The sequence below is a fragment of the Macrobrachium nipponense genome, chromosome 6, assembly GCF_015104395.2.
Source record: "Macrobrachium nipponense isolate FS-2020 chromosome 6, ASM1510439v2, whole genome shotgun sequence".
In the NCBI taxonomy this organism is placed as follows: Eukaryota; Metazoa; Arthropoda; class Malacostraca; order Decapoda; family Palaemonidae; genus Macrobrachium; species Macrobrachium nipponense.
In genome coordinates, this window is record NC_061108.1 from 106,222,672 (window position 1) to 106,230,834 (window position 8,163).

Here is an 8,163-nt window from a genome sequence, read left to right on the forward strand (position 1 = left end):
GCTACGTACACTGAAATTCCAAATCATCCATCTGTTCTTTGCGTTCCTTTAAGGATATCGTATTCATACGCCACACGCAAGCTTCATCACATTACTGAATTCATCATGTTACACTCTCAATCCCCTTGTTTTATTCATTTGTATGATCTGGCGGTTGCTTTCTCCCCTGCACCAAAGAATATTTGCGTTTAACGCATTCAAACACAACTCCGCCATTATATTTTTTATTTATGGCAATGCTCTTTTGCTTAGTCTTTCTTTTCTCCTTTCATCATATGCGTGTAAAATGGCAGGAGAAAGCAAAGAGCAAATGACGGCTCAACCAGTCTCCGAGCGGCTTCCAGACGCCAATTGCAGTCGGGGATTTCATGCATATGAGGCACAATCGCAGTAACATAACAGGGGATACCTCTGCTGTATCCTCCAAGTGTGAGTCAGATAACAGGGACTTCGTTCTCGGCTTTCGTCGCTTAATACCAAGTTAATTTGAATGATGGCTAACAGCTTTCACACAATATGAATTCGGAGTGGCAGGCTAGTGCTTAGATGGTGGATGTTCAGAGAGAGAGAGAGAGAGAGAGAGAGAGATTCTAGTGTGTTTATAAATGACTATGCTAATAGGGAGAATAATCGTGTATTCATCACGAATGGCTGAGAGAGAGAGAGAGAGAGAGAGAGAGAGAGAGAGAGAGAGAGAGAGATTCCAGTGTGTTTATAAATGACTATGCTAATAGGGAGAATAATCGTGTATTCATCACGAATGGCTGAGAGAGAGAGAGAGAGAGAGAGAGAGAGAGAGAGAGAGAGAGACGTTGTATTGGATATGATTAAATGAAAATAGGGAAATAAATACAGAAACTGAGAGGTATGTGAAGATGCGATTAGGACTCTCCATTATTTTCTGTATGGTTGACAGAAGAAACTGAAAATATCACCTTCTGAAGAATATTGTACGTTATTGAACAGTTATAAGTATGATGATATAAGGTTAAGGAGCAAAAAGAGAGGCTAAGACTTTCAGAGAAGATTGTATGAGATATATTTCTCTAAAGGCGATAGGGAGAAAAATAAGTAGCCAATTTGCAGGGGTTACCGTTATTGAAAGAGTTTGGAAATTATAATAGCATGCTGATTCGAAGTTAAACTGAAAAGTTGAAACTCTCAGATGAATATTTTGACAGTAGCATTCGCGCCGAATAAAATGTTAAGGAAAGTCAGAGGTAGGCATAGAAGGAGTCACTGATGATGAGAATATTTAATGTAAATCTGTTTTATACAAATGCAAGTAAAGTATTTGCAGCTTGATTGTGTTCTACCATGTGAAAAAACAAGCAATGGAGTGTAAAAGCAATTAGTAATGAGAAAAGGAAATTGAAAGAGTTTAAAATAAATTATATAGGTAAAAAAAAGTTTCATGCAACTATTAACAACATTTCCTAATACAGTAAACATTAGTCACGAAAATTAACGGAGCATGGCTGATAAAATAACAAAACTAGCCGTTTCCTGGTAATATAATGAAGAGGAAGATCGCAGACGCGTGTAAAATGGGAGTTGAAAGCTTGGTATACGACGATTTGAATTTTTTTGAAACTGAAGAATTGAGTGGACGCTACACCAATTTGTTGCATTCAACATGTATGTGTACTAAAGTGATCAGATGTTTATATAAAACTAGGGAGAACGGTCTTTGGCACATATCTTCTCATATAGATATAGAGTCCATTGGTCGCTTTTTACCAGTTATGTATGTAATTGTAATAACTATAATGACTTCTGTTCTTCACTCTTATAGTGACAAGGGTATCCAAAAAGTGTGAGGGATTCGAGAAATTAAGATATCATTTTGGCAACTACAATTGCATATTTTAATAAGTTAAATGGTAGACAAAGGTAACCTGAGAGTTGATAGTTATCTTTATAGAAATCGAGGTTATGAATTCACGACAACGGTGTATATGGCAAGACTAGTGAAAACAGAAAAAAGATGAGTAGGAAGTTCAATGAAAGAAGTTCTATAGTTAATATTTTTATGAACGTGCTTGAATGCTCGAAAGCAATAATTTTTGCTGACATGATTAAAATTAAATATAATTTTGCAAACTTTAATTTCAACATTATGTACGTTTTCATTACAAAAATACGAAGAAAAGGATAATTTTGTGTGTATGTTGATATTCATATTTCGCTTATATCATCTCCCATTTCTGAGTATCTCCATCTGTATTCAAGGACGCGCGCGAGTGGGTGCATTTATACACACACACACACACAGTCAAAGTATTGTTTACATGACCCATATGAAGCACTTTCGCACCCAAAGTAAACCATAATATATAGTCTGATTTCAAGGAAGAAAAATTGTTTGCGGTATTTCCCATAAATATAATTTTGATTCCTCGTTTCTCCATCTGCTCAAGTACATTTTCAACGAGGGAGAAATGCTACTGCCACCTTCTTTGTGCTAGCCGTTTGAATGCAAATTATTTTTCGTCATGAGCTGATGATGAAAAATATTTTGCATTCAAACGGCTAGCACAAAGAAGGTGGCAGTAGTATTTCTCTCTCGCAGAATATGTACTTATGCAGATGGAAAAAGGAGAGAGAAAAATTATATTTATGGGAATCACCGCTAGCAATTCTTCCTCCTCGAACAAATATATGTTACAGTTTTGTATTTCTGGATGATGTGAATCCCAGACAATCCTTCTACTTTGTATTCTCATTGTGATAGAATGTTTTTCTAGAGCCCAGCTAATTTTCAAATATAAAGATCGTGAATTGTGCGTATAGATTTACAAGGCCGGAAATACATATATGTATAAAAGCTCGCACAATAGCGTTTCTAATTGTCAGCCTAAGGGATAAAGTTTGCATATATCCTTGACTCTAACGCGGATAAAATGTCATTTCAGTCGAAGTTTCCAACGTCTAACGCCACAGCCCGCCGTAAAAGTGACGGTTAATAAGGGTATCATCTGATCCAAATGGCGGCTTTTCTCCTTTCTTGTGAAATATGCTGCCTTCAAGGACATCTGGTTCAAGCAGTGTATCAAGAGGGAAATTTTCTTCGCCTATGTTTCATATTGCTTCAAAGGAAGATAAAAAAGAAGGTACTATTTCCTTTTTCTTTATGAAAATATTTGTCTCTGTTATTTCTTTCTTTTCTGTTTAGATTGTAGCTATAGTACATTTGTTAATTTAATAGTATCCTTTATTTTTTTCTAAGTGGCATAAGGTACTTTTCTCACACTAGTATACTATTATCCGTCATTCATTACAAGTTTTTCCTTTCTTCCAGACAGTATTGCAGGAAAATATACCAAAAATACTTTCACAATATTTAACGAAAATATGATTTTTTTCGACTTCCATTTTTCAGGACTATTGATGTATTTGAATATTTTTACTTTATTTATTCCATTCCATTCTTCATTTCATAAATAATTTCAAAGACTTCCCCAATAGAACATTGTTTTCATTTATGTTTTTAAGGCTAAAATTTATGATCCTAGCACCTTATTACTGACACAGTCTTTGCCATCAAACCCACTAATCTCACTTTGACGACGAAGCAGGGCAATTAAACAAGAACTCTTAGGCTCATTAGAGTAGAGATTTTTAAAGATGGCAGTTTCTCATTTACGTCGTGAGAAATGAGCCTCTGTCCTTGAAAAGGCAGGAATAATTCATCGTAAAGTGCGATCGAAGCCATTTAGTGATGTAAAAAAAAAGGATGTATGATTTTTAAAGGTAAATCTGCTGTTTGTGGTCCCCACTTGAGGATCATGAGGATTTTAAGGGGAACGGGAACTTCATGATTTTTTATTTTCTTATATTATGTATCTTTTTTTACTCTTATCTCGAGTGAGGGAAATAAGAACTTTTACGGTGTTCTACTACGTATTTTAGCATTCATTTGGCTCATTAAGAGCATTTCAGGTCCCATTTTACCTATATAATAAAACTTAAAAAAAAAAAAAAATTTTAATCGTTCTTCAATCTGGAATCGTTAATTTCACGCTTATGTTAATTTTTTTCGATGGAAAATTTACAAGAATACCTTTTTTCGTATTCTTGCTTGTCTTTCGGAGTATTTTTATATCTTAATTCTTATATTCTTATTATTTCATTTCCGTCTTCATTTCATATACAATTCCAAAGAATTTTCCACCAGAAGATAATCACATTCACATCGCGTTAATTAGAGTCTTTTATGCTAAGATTTATGATCGTTTTTCCCTTCTGCTGACTAGGGCTTTTACCATTAAACCCACTAATCTCGCCATGATGACGAGGCAGGACAATTAAACCCAGAACTCTTAAGCTTATTAGAAGCGAAATTTTTAAAGATGAGCCTCACATTTATGTCCTGAGAAATGAGCCTCTGGCCTTGAAAAGGCAGAAATAAATTATTCCTCGTGAAGGTCGATGGAAATCATTTTGGTCCTTAAGAAGGTCTGGTTATAAATATAAATCTGCAGTTGTAGATCCCTAAATTCGGGTTCATGATAATTTTAATACGAAACTTTATGAAGATTATTTTAGGAAACTAAGTAATTTAGAGATACAAACATTTTATAATGATATTTTTTAGGTCAGTGATATTAGTTATATGCTATTAAAACGTAGATCTCTTTGACATGCCTTAAAAATCGATTCATGGCTATTTTTGAACCAGGAGTTAGTTATGTATATAATTTTTACTAGGTGAAGAAGGTTTTTTATATCTGTGTTCTCTTTCAAAAAGTTACACGACACAGATATCACTCTATTAATCTCCGGGGACTGAACATTATATCCATGTTATATCATACTGACATAATTCGATATTATTTATCTCATACCTCTTCAATTTCCGTTCAGTTATTATTCAGTGAAAGGAAATATATTGTAAAACTTAATAATATAGATGAAACAAAATACAGAGGAAATAAACATGAAAGTTCTTTCAAATCACTGAAAATCCAGAAAAGTATTCTCCCAGAATATTTCTGTATTTCCAGAATAAGAATGCTATGAAGAAAAGTTCAGATAGGAATTGTGAAAGGAAAAATAGAACATAAAAATGAAGCAAGACATGGATGTTTTGCATATATGTATATATATATATATATATATAGTATATATATATATATATATATATATATATATGTGTATATATATATATATATATATATATAATATATATATATATATATATGATATAATTTTATATATATATATGTATATATATATATATATATATATATATATTAATATGATATTCTCGGCGTTCATAAAGCACAATTAAAACAGCGCTACGAGAGTGTATTTAGTTTCCAGAAAAGCTAAGGAAAGTAAACTTTATTAGTAAACAGTAAGTCAATAGGGCCAGAAGAAATTATATAGAAAAGATATAGGGAAAAGTTTTCCAAATCAGAGGAAAACTTTGTTAAAAGAGGGTAAAAAGAAAAATTGTCTTAAAATATGATTGGAGAGTTATCCTGAATTACAGAAGGAAAAGTTCTCCAAATAAATAATGAAAGTTGTCAAAAGAGAAGATATCTATGAATAGAAAAAAAACCTTTACCAAAATAAGAGAAATGTGTGTGCAAGGAATAATAACACCAAGAAGCCAGTTAAGTGGTATATATATATATAGATATATATATATATATAATATATATATATATATATATATTATATATATATATATAGACATATATATGTATATATATATATATATATATATATATATATATATATATAGATATATATATATATATATAATGATATATATATATATATATATATATATATACATATATATATATATATATATATATATATATATATATATATATATATATATATATATATATATATATATATATATTTAGATTTCAATTCAGTTGGTAAAAAGAAATACGGCAGATTTGCTATATATCCTTTGAATGCCAGCTCCAGTATGAACCGTAAAATATCATATTGTTGGTTTGAAAATAGAATAAGTTTATAATTCACCACATCATAATAATTTTGTTATAAATATGAGATGACTCATTTATAGAATATTTTCTAGTCTGTTCTTCTATTTTGCTGATTAGCTTGGCTAAGGTTTCATTCTGACAAATATGTTTTGGTTTAATTATGATTTAATAGATTTCTTTTAGATGGTCACTGCATATTTTCAACAGCTATATACTTAGATACTGGTCTTATCTTTGTTTCGTTTTAAATGAGCATTTATACAATATCCTTGTAAATAATGTATATGCAACTCAGAGGAATATAGTTTATACATTTAATCTGATATCTTTAACAAACGCCATGACTCAAACAAATAGTACACTTTATTACAGTATATACTATTTTGTAATAAAAAATAACGTAAAAAATTATCTTTGGCATCAGTAATAAAGGCTGAAGGTTATTCAATATGAATTCTGTAATATCTGTTTAGGTAATTTTAATTTTCCACGTGAAATTAGAACCTATATTGAAAACACCTTTACTGCAGCGTCATTGTCATTATTTAGCAAATCTAACAAATATTTCAGTCTTGTATGTGTGCCGTTTTATTAAGGTATTAGATTTTTTTTTTATTACGCACTGATTCGATTAGTGCAAGCCAATATCTTGTAAGGCAAGAACATAGCCAGTAAGCGAACGTATGTAGAGTATAATGAAAAAAGCAAACAGAGAGCGAGTAGATATTGGTAAACAATTATAAATATATAAGCCGTAAACAAAAGGAAAGGACATTTTCTTCTGCAAGCATAATTGTTCTCAAGACTAAAGGTTGAATGGAATGTCAATAAATATATGGCATAAATCTTAATGTTTTGTCTTGATTTCATCTTGCTGGAAAACCACTAATACAGTTTGTAACACAGTCTGGGTATCTTTACTCAAAGGTGGTTGTATAAGTACATATGTTTACCAGCCATGCCCCTGCACATAAAGATTCTTCTCGACCTTTAACGTCTATATGGTATGAGTAACCATTCCCTCTAAACAATCAATATCGAGAAGGAATATGTTACCACCACATTTTGATTTACTGATTTTCCTTCAAAGTGACAAGTCATAATATCTAGATCATGATTTTGATATGAAATTGTTTTTTATGCTGTGTGATATCTCGACTTAGATCGCCATTCTCTTTTTTATTGTTATGGTACATACAAATCTTTAAAGCTTTATTGGCGTTTCTCTCTCTCTCTCTCTCTCTCTCTCTCTCTCTCTCTCTCTCTCTCTCTCTCTCCTCATCAGCAAATAATGTTGAAAAATGAAATTAAAGTTCAGTAATCTAACGTAAAGAATCAGGAATACCAAATTTAAAGAGTTGCATAAAATATGACGTTGTTAATCAACTAATAACTAAATAAAGGACCTGCTAAATGATTCAGTGGCTAATTAATATTTTTGTTACTAATTAATGCGCAGTAGCTCATGTCATATTGGAGAGTCTGTATTAAAGTAGCGTCATATCTGGATGTAAGTTTAAGTTGGTGTGGAAACGATATCTTAACCAGTTCGTAATCTGTTTTCAGAGGAAACTTAAATGAGAGAGAGAGAGAGAGAGAGAGAGAGAGAGAGAGAGAGAGAGAGAGGCGGAATACACATATACAGGTAATTAAACTTAATACATCTTGACTTAAGACAGACGAGTGAGAGAGATAGAGAGAGAAGAGAGAGAGAGAGAGCGAGAGGAGGGGAATACACACCATTACAGGTAATTTAAAACTTAATAATACATCTTGAGACTTAAGACAGAAACAGCAAGTAGAGAGAGAGAGAGAGAGAGAGAGAGAGAGAGAGAGAGAGAGAGAGAGAGAGAGAGAGAGAGGCAGAATACACATATACAGGTAATTAAAACTTAATAATACATCTTGAGACTTTAGACAGAAACAGCAAGCAGAGAGAGAGAGAGAGAGAGAGAGAGAGAGAGAGAGAGAGAGAGAGATTGAAATGGTAAGATTCGTAGGCCACATTTGAAGAAACTAAACTGTGTGCACTGGAGCATTAGCGTAGTTCGTTTTCCTAGTGTACTGGTTTAATAAAAAAAAAATACACCCTATTTGTTGACAGCAAACTCTTTGGGGGCCAGTTACACAGTATATAAAAAGATATAAGGTATAAGGCCTATTATGAATATGAAAAGCATTTTATTGTGTG